The sequence below is a fragment of the Chrysemys picta genome, chromosome 14 (assembly GCF_011386835.1).
Source record: "Chrysemys picta bellii isolate R12L10 chromosome 14, ASM1138683v2, whole genome shotgun sequence".
Taxonomy (NCBI): domain Eukaryota; kingdom Metazoa; phylum Chordata; order Testudines; family Emydidae; genus Chrysemys; species Chrysemys picta.
In genome coordinates, this window is record NC_088804.1 from 17,187,953 (window position 1) to 17,200,884 (window position 12,932).

The 12,932-nt window shown below is 41.5% G+C and overlaps 1 long non-coding RNA gene across 1 annotated transcript in view; it reads left to right on the forward strand.

The window, feature by feature from the left end:
* The window catches only part of LOC122173919 (uncharacterized), a 304,056-nt gene that overhangs the window by 105,550 nt on the left and 185,574 nt on the right, over positions 1 to 12,932 (forward strand). The window contains exon 2 of the long non-coding RNA XR_010592553.1: positions 12,330 to 12,481. This is a non-coding gene — a long non-coding RNA (uncharacterized LOC122173919). The remainder of the gene's footprint in view (positions 1 to 12,329; positions 12,482 to 12,932) is intronic.

The window sequence follows — 12,932 nt, forward strand, 5'->3', positions numbered from 1 at the left end:
CCCGGGTGCTCTTGTCCGAAAGGCCAAAACCAGGAGATGCTGATCACATGGCTACTGCTGGAATGGACTTAAATCTCTATTCAGTGGAAACTACTGTCTTTTTAAAAGAAATTTCTTCAACAACAAAATGTTCGCACTGTTCACCAAACCATTCCTCTCGCAGAAAATTAACCAGTCACCCCCTATTTTTTTTTTTAAAGACAGCAGGAAAAATAAAACAATTGAAAGAAACAAGTTATGTTTTTCTTTAACTTCTCCCACTGTTACAAAATATGAGCAACTGGTATAAAAATAAAGATGCTATATTGATATACTGTAGGACCTGATACCCAAAGAAATCCCCAAAGCACGTAAAGACTTCACCATCTGAATGTAATAGATATTTATAAGTTTTTCAGGTGATTAAATTATGGTACCATTGATCATACGTCTTTGACTACCCCTCTTGCACTCCATCCACCAATTAATTTTCTGGGATTACTTTTAACATTCCAAACGTACCCAAACAGCACTATTGGGGAGGGGGGAAGGGAAATAAATATTTATTTTCCCATCCGCCAAATCTGGAATTTCCCCCCACAAATTACACTAGCCTGAGCAATATCCAGGTTATGTAATATCCAGTCTTGGACAAATGAATTGTTTGTGACCCAGCTTCCGATGGTGATAGAGCTTCATAAGGGATACAGTATAGAAGTAGTTTCCAACTGCAGCCATTCTGCTCCTCAGATGTGCTTCTGGTGCAATGCCTATCTGCTTCTCAGACTGAGGGTTGTTGGCATGAGGATTTGGCAATAACTGTACACCCAAAATGAAGCACTCGTGTAAAAACAAACATAGAAACCCAAAGCACGTGTAATGAAAAGTAGTTGAATAGATTTCAGCAATATGCATATTTGGTTGGCAGCATGCATTCTCTGGATTTGCAGGCATAACTCCTTTGCCATTGAACAAAATCATACATGTTCACCAAAGACTGATGATGGGACTTTTGAAAAGCGTGTAGCTTTGCCTAATTCTGCTCGCATTGAAGTCAATGCCAAGCATTTTTGAAAATTTCACCCAGAAAGTGTATATATAATTCCTTGTATGGAAAAGATCAACAAAGTGCATTCTTCTCCTGCTCCTCCTCTTTTTAATCCTCTCCCCCTCCACCCAACACTTTTAAGTATACAGGAGACTTGTTTTATCTTATCTTATCTGTAACACTGTATATTTCCACATGCACCAGTTCCTGGTGTCCGATGATGAGAGAATTTGTCCATACAGATTGCAGGATATTATCACCAAAGGGAGTGGTTCCATGTTAAATGAATCAGACTGGTAGTTTGTATTCTTGAATGAGCTTATTCCACATTCTCATCTCTTTCTGGCTACCTGCACCTCCTTGAATTTTTGTTTTTGATTGGTTACACATTATGGAATATATCCAAAGATAATTATTAGCAATTCCCAACATTGTAAATTGTAGTTTCCAGAGGAGAATAGCCTTTTCACTCACTTTCTCTCTCCTTTCAGTTGTATTCTGTTTCCAAAAGGAAAAAGAATTGCATGTCAGCTCTGCAAAACACATTCATTTATAAGCATTACAAAATGTTGCTAGTATTCAGGCCAGTAATTCCAGTTACTGTGCTTGAAATAATCATATTCACACTTCACATCTTTAATGATGTAAACAGTTTTTATTTTTTTACTTAGAGCCAGGAATTCTTCAAAACAAAGTGCCCCAACTTAATCTGGTGGATTGAAACTAAATTCATATTTGAAAAGAATCTTAAAAAATAAAAAAGCAAAATGAAACAACAAAGATAAATCGTAACAGTTTTGAGAGAGCTTCTTATTACCTGAATTTCTGTTAAATGCCAAAATATAGGGCAATTACTTGTTTCTAAATATAGGTATCTGTGGGAGTCTGCTGGCAAGAAGAAAAAAGGTTTGGTTCAGTGGCTTGGTTTGACTTGAAATCCAGTCAAGTCCTGAATTCTAAATACAAACCAGCTGTTTGCCTAGAGTTTTGCCCTGGATGTTTCATGTTGATAACTAATTTATTTTCCTCTTCTTCTTCTTCTTTTTTTTTTTTTCTCATTTGAAATGTGCCAAAAAGTACGATGTGAATGAAACGGAGTTTGCTGTTACACTATCTCCCATAGACAATCTGGAATGTTATGCATTGCTTTGTAAGCAAGTCACATGCCTTCCCAAACACAAATGTTTACATAAGAAAGGGGGAAAATAGTAATTGATCTATAGCTTTGGTACAGGAGAGAGTCATACAGGGCAAAGTATTCTATTGCAGACTCAGTCAAATGAAATGCTAGTTGATCTTTATCTGGTGTAAACCAGGGTATCTTTAAAACAAATCTCCTATTCCACAGTAGGCACAGAGTTCAGTACTTTCCTACGCTGGGCAAATAGTTCAACATTGAATCTACACATATCAAATAGCAGCAGTGGTACAGTAGGAAGGATTCAGATGCTGCTTAAACATGCCAATAAATACTCTTGTTGTTGCCTTTTCTAATGTAAAGTCTTGTCCCTAACGACTGTCGGGTGTTTAATTTCTGAGGCAAAGCTCATGTTTTGTTCAGCATTGTCTTTTCAAATGCCACTTTTTCAATGGGTTTGTAGCACTTGCCAAAGAGAAAAATGTTAATATTTTTTTCCTCTTTGGTTAAATTTCTAAATAAGAAATCAAGCTAGTTTAAAATTGGATGTAACCAAACAAAGATGTGGGCTTTTCTGTGGGCTGTAAAGGGGGGTGGGTTAGTTCACATTTATCAAAATAAAGGTTTAGTTATTTTATTTTTTAAGCCTGAAAGTAATTCTTATAACTGACCATCTTCTCTTAGGGAGTGGGAAAGTGGAATGGATTTTCAAAGCGTTAGGCACCCAACTCCCATGGGCTTCCAATGGCCACTTTTTTGAAACTGGGACCTAAATGAAGGTGCAATAGATTAGAGCCAGATTCTCTGATTGTTGCATGCATTGGGTAGAACTTTTGTAGACTCACTGAAATCAAAGGATCTGCTCATTAAGTAAGATACCGTTCAATGTGGGTAAGAGTGACGGAATCCATCATTTAGCTTCCTTCTATAGAGGAATTACAGCATGTGTTAATTTAGAGGCTTTGCTGGATAGGAATACTTATAGAAGCTGACATTTCGATAAATTGACTAGGTTTACAAGGTTCTGAAAAGAACAGCAAGAACTAAGGAAAAACCCACCTGGCATAGCAAGCCAGCTTGTTTTAAAACAAACAAGTTCTGACTTGTGAGCTCAAGGGTGCTTTCATATAGTCAATGGAGAAGACAAATCACACTTGTAACTTGTTGTTTAAGGGCTTCCAAACAACTTGGCTTGGTTAGAAAATGAAATATTTAATTATTTGTGGTTTTGAGCTTATGAATGTTGCTTTCTTTTACTTGCTCTCTCTTAATATTCAAAGTCTGGGGAGAAAAATTCTGGGTAACGTTGTGCTTTCTTTTTCCATGCAGCAGCATATGATCCTGATATTCTGCTCTCCCAGCAGGACGCATGCAGGATTCTTATCAACATCTGTGAGAGCTCCCTAATGTAGAATACAGGAACTTAAATCTTTGCTGATCTGATACTAGAATTTTGCCTGGGAGTGCAATCCAGGCCCTTCTCCTCGGTCTATATAATGCTGTCAGTGTCATCATTCGGGTCTCCTGCTCTTTTTTTAAGTGATGCAGACGAAAAACAAACCCACATTCCAGTGCTGTCCTGTCATAGCGACCTCATTTAAAAGGTTCCTTTTCAGATTGTCTTATGGCACCTTTTTTTCTAAGTAGTTTGAATTGCACGTGGGCCCAGATTGTGCACAGGTTGTTCAAGGCCTGTTCATCATTTGCAGGTTGAATGAGTGTATTTAGTATATTTGGAGCGAGTGCATCTTCAGGGTAAACTGTGGTAAATATAAAATAATAATAATAATTAAAAAAATTATTATTATTATTTTATATTTACCACAGTTTACCCTGAAGATGCAAGAAGCTTGTCCACCAGAAATTGCTAGTGAGGCAGCTTTACTAAACTTTTAGTTATGAAGTTTGCAATTGTCACCAGGAAGAAAATGTATGTGTCCCTAACTCTGTGTTTTTCCTCCACATACACTTTTGTTCGAACAGCTAAAAGTATCCTCCTACAGAGCTGGCATGGCTAAAAATTTTACAGTAATCAGGGCTTTGTTCCTCAAGAGCTTTCAATGTGGGTGGTAAGACCAAGGCAGGAGTGGTCCAAGGCTGTGGCATGGGCTCAGAGTCTAAAAATGAGACAACTATAAAAAAGCAAAGAAAAAATGTGGTTATATAATAGGAGCCTGGTGTTGTGGATAAGAAAATTCTGAGTAGATCACTGGCTAGAAGGATTTAGTGGGACTCCCCACTAGCCAATTGGGGGAGAGAGACCAACAAGGGAAAACAGGCCAGGCCGGACCCCAGTCTGGGAGAAAGCTGCTTAGAGTGTGAAATGACTGAGAGAAATTTTTGTTTTGTTTTGTTTGTTTTTAGAGATCATTCGAGGCTCAAGCTTTTCAGTTTCCTCCAGATTATATGGCAGAGGGAAAGGATCCACATGCAAAAAATCTCACTGTTTGGCTTTTACTAAACCCTGTTTTCTCTGTGTAACCTTAATGGAACAAAAATGGTGAATTTTGTACATCTTTAGTTAGGAACCAGTTTTAAACGTCCATTGGCTTTTGCACACTTCAGTCATACGTGCTCACAAATCTTATTTTTGTCCATCGATAAAATCCTTCATATTAAGCCCTCAAAAATCCTTGTACTAGAGGCATCCTGAGTCTGTAGAGACTGTATGGTCGTGATCCTATAAGGTGCTGAATACTCCCAGCTTCTATTGATCTCACCTAAATTCACTAGATTGATTCTTCTCAGAAGCAAAATGCCTAAATAAACAAATCAGAAACTTCCCAGAACAGTAAGGCACTTGCTCAGGCGAGCGGCTGTAGAAAGATATTTCTGCATGGATTCTCAAGTCTCTGAAATGAGTTTAGGGACACAAAACCCATTCATATTACAAATTACCCTTTGCTTTTGAACTGTAAATTATCTTTATTATTAGCTTGGCCATGGTGCTGCAATTATTAGGTGCCCTGTGTCTAAAGGTTTTAGCAATTAGAAGTCTGAGGTGGCAGTGCCATGATATAGAGTGATAATAGATGTCCAGTCAAGACAAAGGGATGGTCTATATTCGTGTCTTTAGCATGTATCACTGTGAGCCAAGAAGCTATGGTGCACCTAAACATTTCAATTAGCCCTGACATGGCCACTGTGAGCCTGCAGATGATCTCTGTATTGCTATTAAGTTTTTATGAGGCTTTCCCCTCAGATTACCCATTTCTATTTCAATCTATAAATCTGAGATGGCAACAGCTGATTAATTCTCCCAGAAGAGAATAGCACATACTTTATTAATAAAATATCTTTATCTTCACTATTGTTAGGACCAAAACATTATTTTTCATAGGCTTCCCCCCCCCCAACCTATTTTTTTTCCAGGCACCAATGCACAAGAGGTTGCACCCACACCCTTCCGATGAGGAAGAGGCTTCAGAATCACTAGCTTTCTTGCTCCTAACCATGTGGGCTGAGTTTGACTGGTTTTGGTAGCTTTCAGATTTAATGCAACCTGGAATTCCTCCAGTTGACTCCCAGCCCACACTTGCTAAAGGCAACCACCCCACTTCTTGGCAAGAGGATGCCTTCCAAACTGGTCCTTTGACTTTATTTCCAGTGTAAAAGTCTTTGCTGCCCTTATTTTCACAGTGACCAACAATATAGACTACTCTTATTTCACAGCTAGCATTTTTGTTGCTGTAGTTGATATTTCAATCTTTCTTTTCTATGCCACCTTTCAAAACAAGCTCCAGTGTATGTGGCTCTGCATATCCCTGAGCTTTGAGAGAGACCAAGCCCAAAAATGCAAGTGAAACTTGGCCAAATCTGCTTCATTTTTCCCAATCACAGATGGAATCTTCAAAAAACAAACAAACAAAAAAACCCCAACCAACCTCCCTCCCAATAATACTTAGTATTTCACAGTATGGGATCCTTATTTCCATTTTACAGATAGGAAAGTTGAGGCACAGTTGTTAATTCCAAGCTGTCTCAGTGACCCAATGGCAAAGCTGCAAATAGAACTTGTTTTCCAAGTGCCTTATCCACTGGTGAAAGCTGGCTGAGAGTCAGATGTATTTTCCCCTCATCATGTGTTCAGCTAATTCCTTTCGTGAATGAAACAATCAGAGGGCTGGTAAGAATCCTGGTATAGTGTATAAGAATAGGTTGGTAGTCTTTTAAATCAGAGGTTCTCAGTCAGGAGGTCCATGGCCTCTTGGTGGTAGCGAGCAGGTTTCAGGGGGTCCACCAAAATATAACAGAAAGCAGGGCTGGCGTTAGACTTGCTGGGGACCAGGGCTGAAAGCAGAAGCCTGAGCAACCTACACTTACATAGGCATGAACTAGACTAGTAGTTCTCAAACCACATAATCTGTGGATCGCTGGTGGTTCGTGAAGCCCTTCCTTGTGGTTCAAGAAATTAAATATTATAAGAACCCAATATTGATAGATGGTTTAGGGGGTGAGGTGGGGCAACAAGGGAATCCCATACTTTTGAAGTGGTCTGCAGAATGATAAAAGATGGACTAACTGGCTATTCCCAACTCTAATGATTTGGGATTCTGTATGAAAGATTCCAATCCTCTGATCAGATGGAAGGCAATTCATCTTGGTTTCAGTCTGGCAGTGGTCCAGGTGCAGATGCTTTCATGCGTCCCACGTGGATTTGCACGGGCCAAATGCAAATCTACATTGAAGCCACTGCGATTTGATTTTGTCAGAAATGCCAGAAGTATCTGATGTCAGTAGATGCAAGGGACTCTGGGAAGATCTCAATGTAGTTTTATGCAAAAAGAGGATAACTCAGTAACATTAAATGTGTCCATTTTTGTGGCCATTTATGTTTTTCTTGTAATCTATTAGAAGAGTATATTTGCATTAAGTGATGTCCATTTTTATATAGAAATAATTTAGGAATCTTCTAAGCACGCAACATTTTATGAAATAATGCAGCTGAATATTTGAACGCTTTCCTAAGGATAATCTTTGCAGGAGCATAACACCCTAGAACAAAATGAGGATTTCCCATTGCCTGCCAATGTAATTCTTCTCCAGTAAAGACCCTTTGACATTAATATGCAGGCACATAATTGGATGCATAACATGTTGAGAGCACAAATTCCAAAATATCTCATTGTTTTTAAGCAAAGCTATGATGGTGTACTATCCCTCTCAAACTCATCGGAAGGCGATCAGTTGTATAGCTGTTCTATATCCGGGATCCCATTCAATGTGACTCATCACATTCCATTAAGAAAAAAGAACAGGAGTACTTGTGGCACCTTAGAGACTAACAAACTTATTTGAGCATAAGCTTTTGTGGGCTAGAGCCCACTTCATCAGATGCATGCAGTGGAAAATACAGTAGGAAGATATATATATATATACAGAGCACATGAAAAAATGGGTATTGCCACACTAATGAGACTGATTAAGGTGGGCTATTAGCAGGAGAAAAAAACTTTTGTAGTGATAATCAGGATGGCCCATTTCAAACAGTTGACAGGAAGGTGTGAGTAACAGTAGGGGCAAAATTAAGATGGGGAAATAGTTTTTAGTTTGTGTAAGAGAAGTTTTAAACACATTTTACTGATTGAGACGAGTATCCATACCAGGTTTTATTAGTAGCATGGAGCACTTGCTCATATTCCCCAGCACACTGCCTGGAAATAAATAAGAGTATCAATCCAAGAGAAAACATTTTAAGAAGATCAGATCCTATTAAAATTTCACAGCATGATTCTGTTATTTATGCAGTGCATGAGCTAACAAGACCTACCAATGCCTGTCTGAATATGAGACAACATGTCCGCTATGCACACCATAGGTTTTTAGAGAGTGGAGACAGGACCGAGAACATATCCTTATGGATAGCATAAACCCCTGGGGGCTATTTGGCAGGATAGTTGTCAGCTCAAGTACTATGTAGCTCTCAGTGCTGTACAGTTTGTTATAGATAAGTGAAGTACCTGAAAAATATAATATTTCACTAAAGCAAATCTCCTTGCTTAGTAAATAACCCATATTATCAATAATAATACTTAGCTGTATCAGATACACATTGGTTTCACAGGACTTTACAAATTGGGGTAAGACTCATTATCTCCATTTTACAAATGAGGAACAGAGGTATAGACTAGTGAGTTGGCCAAGATCACATAGTTGGTCAGTGGTAGATCCAAGAGTAGAATCTAATTTTCCTGACTCCTAGCCCAGTGTCCTTCCCACTGGAACACAGTGCTTCCCTGCACTTGGCAATTTTACCCAAGACAAATAGATACAATAAAGTTATGTTCATATCTGCAGCATTCCCTTGTACTCCCCTTTATTAGTATTGTTATTTGTATAGCAGTAGCATCTATGAGCCCCAATCATGGAACATGACACCATTATACTATGGGCTGTGCAAACACAGAACAAAATGATGGTCTCTGCCCCCAAAGAACTTACAATCTAAGTATCAGATGAGAAAACAGATGGACATAGGCAGATGGGGGAGCACAAGGAAACAATGAGACAGTGTTGGTCAGCGTGATAGGCAGTTGTCTCGTTACTATAGGGAATACCTTAAATACTGCAAATACTGAGCTTGTCTAAACTACAAATATTGAGTTATGTAAGGCAATTGGCAAGTTTTGAAGAACCACTGCTATGTGAAGGTAAATTTGGCCTAGTGTTTTTACATTATGGGTAAAATCCATATGGTCAAAACTCCCATTGACTTCCATGAGACAGAATTCCACCCTGTATGTATGGGTAAGAATAATGCAATGTTTAAGTAAGCAAACTAAAATCATACCTATGAAAGGAAGAACAGGAATTGTAACCGCATAAGCCAGGAAGACATCTTTAGAAGTTCATCTTTCCTGCTTTGGTCTACAATCATCAGCAATTCCCATATATTCCATTCAAGGTTAGAGAATTTATGGGGGCTTCCCATGCTTTTTCAACCACATTATCTGAAATGGTAAGGATTCTTGTCATCTTGCATATCCTACGGCATGTATGACTGCTTCATTTAAGCTCTGCATCCATTTGCTATTTCCTCATATTCATCAGTTTAGAAAGTCAAGCATTTACTACTTATGCTTGACATAAATACATCTAGGGAATGTGTTTTAAATGATGCTCACTTTCAGCATAAGCCTGCTGTTGGTGGAACCTAATGACATTACGAGAGATCGTGTGCAGTGTTTAGAGGGGGCTTTTCAAAGTACTCTACGGAACTGGGAGTCGTGTGTCTGAAATGTTATTGCTGAACCACAATTATTAACTCTTTTGTGATACAAATTGAAGTTCTGAGCTACTCAAAACACACAGCTGCTATCACATTACTCCTTAGTAAGCTGACTGATCTGTTGAATAAAACCTATGACAATATCACTCACTGGTAGCTTTTGTCATAGCCCCCTCTAGTCATGCCAGTTTTTAAACCTAAATATTCCCTTGTACATAATCAAGTTTCTCTCCTTTCTAGTTCAGTTCTTTACATCCACCACAAACTCTCTCCCCAGCAGGGGCGGCTCTAGGCACCAGCAAAGCAAGCAGGTGCTTGGGGCAGCACAGTTGCAGGGGCGGCAGCAGGCAGGGATCCAGCATGGGAGCTGAGAACCAACAGGAGGCCCTGGGAACTGTAGTTCCTTGGTTAGCTCCCTGCCTATAGAGTCAGCCCTGTAGCAGGGAAAGAACTACATTTCCCAGCATTCCCTGGACCGCTATCAACAGGAAAGGGAGGGGGAGGGAGTGGGGAAGCTGAGACCCCATGCACTTGTTGTGAATGGAGAGCTCACTGCTAGAACAGGGTGGCCCTGAGAATGGAGAACAAGTATGCCCAAGGAGTAGGCTTTGGCCCAGATGTCCCCTTCAGAAGTCATCCCCAGCCTGAATTAGGAATACTGGTGTGACCTCACCTTGCAGCCCTCAAAGAAGGAACTGGGTGGAATGAATGGACAGTGCCCCTCTCTATCTGAAGCCTAGCAAGGGAGGTACGTGGATTCCACTAGAATTTAAAATGAAAAGTAAGGGAGGGGAGGCTGAACTAGAGGACCTGGGCAGCTTTAGATACAGTACCAAGCACGTAGGAGGAGTTCCTCTCCTGCGCCATGGAAGCAGAAATTGACTTTTCCTTTCCAGATTTAGCTAATATTCAGAAAGGGAATCTAGCACCTGCCTTCCAGATTTGAACACCTCAAAATTCAGGAGTGCTCAAGCTCAATTTGGGCAGCTGTTACGTCATTTCTTCCAAATCACATATACTGATCCACTGTAACTTGCTGTAGAAAAAGTAGGATAAAATTGAGCAAGAAATGCTTTCCAATGGTTTTTAGGACTGGAATTGCTATTTTCAACAGCCATTGCCCTTTTTTTTTTTTTTAGTTTTATTTGTTTAAAAGGAAGACAGTGATATTGCATTGGCAAATTCCCCATAGAAACGAAGAGTGGAACAAAAGAATAATAAAGGCACCTCAACTTTTCCTCATTTATGTAGGACAGCATTATAATATGCATCCAGATATCCTCCAATCACACAAGCTGAAAATTGTTCCACTTTACTGCAGTTCTGTAACCATATGAGAACCAATCCTGTCTGTGTTCTGTGCACATCCAAAATTCCTGCTGAATGACCCGCCCTGGGAGCGAGTTACCAGTGACCCAGGGCTGGGGCGGAAGGAGGGTGCAGGGTGGGAGGGAGGCCCAGAGCTGGGGTGGCAGGTGGTGTGTGTGGGTGGGTGGGGAACCCGGGCGTGTGTGGGGGGGGGGGAACCCAGGGCTGGGACGGCAGGAGGTGTGTGTGTGGGGGGGTGAGCCCAGGGCTGGGGCGGCAGGAGAGTGGAGGGGGGAGCCCAGGGCTGGGGCGGCAGCAGGTATGTGGGTGGGGGGGCACTGGTGGGGGGGAAAAGGGTAGCCCAGAGCTGGGGCGGCAGGGGGTGCGAGTCAGGGGGGAGAGCCCAGGGCTGGGGCGGCAGGGGGCTGAGGGGGGGAGCCCAGGACTGGGGTCGGGGGCAGCCAAAAATTGTTTTGCTTGGGGCGGCAAAAAACCTAGAGCCCGCCCTGCTCCCCAGTTAACAAACCATTTGACCTCACTCTTCTGTGTCACAGCCACTGTCCTTCCAGCCAGCACTTCCTCCCCTCCAGGAGATACACTCTGCTTCTCAGCTGTGGAGCCTGGCTGTGCTAGTTAATAGGAGCCCGCTAGATGATAGCTCTGCCACTCCGCACTTGGACAGGTCCCAAACTATCTTGTTTAAATATCCTTCCTGCTACTCACTGGTATGCAGAGGTGGACCACGTGGTGCAGTTCCATAAAGCCCATGTTCCAGCAGGAGATTGCTCTTCACAGACTTAGTTCCTCAGTCAGCGCTGGAAATGCATTTTGTCTGTCCTGTACAACGGCATGAGATGGCATCAGCATGGTACATTTCATGACCGTATGGCTGCATTATTCACTCCCCTAGCTCAGTATTCTCCTCCAAATTTGTTGTACAAAGGTACAAAATGCAGCACATCCAACTGAGCCTCCTCTTACTGCATCTGCTTGCAATGATTTGAACGCAGTTCAATATTCCTGATAGTCCCTCGCTATTCAATCAGCGGCTCCACACTCAGCATTTCAGTTGTGGTGTTCACAAAGTTTCTTTTTTTGGTAGAATGTGGTGGTGTTTTGTCATAGATGTTTACTTCTATCCTGCTTTATGTCTCAGACCTCAAAACGCTTTCTAAGTATGAAATAATTAGGCCTCACAGCACCCAGGGCCGGCTCCAGGCACCAGCTTCTCAAGCAGGTGCTTGGGGCGGCCGTTCCGGACAGGGGCGGCAGTTCCAGGTATTCGGCGGCAATTCGGCGGACGGTCCCTCACTCCGCCTGGGAGTGAAGGACCTCCCGCTGAATTGCCACCGCAGATCGCGATCGCGGCTTTTTTTTTTTTTGGTTTTGGTTTTGGCTGCTTGGGGCGGCCAAAACCCTGGAGCCGGCCCTGACAGCACCCTTACAAGTACAACGGACCATTTCACAGCAGCTGCCCCACAGTAGAAAGCAGAGAACTGGGATAAAAACACTTTTTTCTTTTTCTTTTTTTTAAATAGAGAATGTGAAATTGAATAAACTTTTTTTTATCACAAACATAAACAAATGTTACTTCTGCTGGAATTACAAGGTTTCTTTCTTGTTTACAGTTGAGGCATGAAGAGAGAATCACTCAGCTTTAGTGCTATGGTCCTCTTGTCCCCTGCTCGTGAGGCATCCCACAATGTGAATTTTACTAAGGTGTGGCAGAGACCAGTCCATTATATGGAACGGATCATCAGTTTCCTTTGCTATCTAAAACGTAAGTGACACGTCAGTTAGTTTGTGTGCTAGCACATGATGCGTATGGTCGTGATCTTACCGATCTGTTTTCTCTCGGTCCGGGGCACTGATGACAATATAAATGCATACCCAAAAAATCAGCAGGGAAAGGTGACTGGGGTAGGAGCTACAGTCATCCTTGTGGTCCCCCTTTGGGCAACACTATCATTGAACTAGGAGGGTACGTTAGCTGTATACTTGATATCCCTGCACTTCATCTGTTGTGCCTGAGTAATCCGATAACTGTATTATTATAACTGTAATGTACAGCCATACATGATTTTACAAAGAGCATTTAGCATTGAGGCTTCATTTTCAGACAGACCAAATAGCTGGGCAGGGCATTGGATAGATATGCAGGAGGGCACAAGGAGGAAAATTCCCCCACTCACAGGATTTTTATCATCCCTGTCTTGCCTCCACATTCCAGC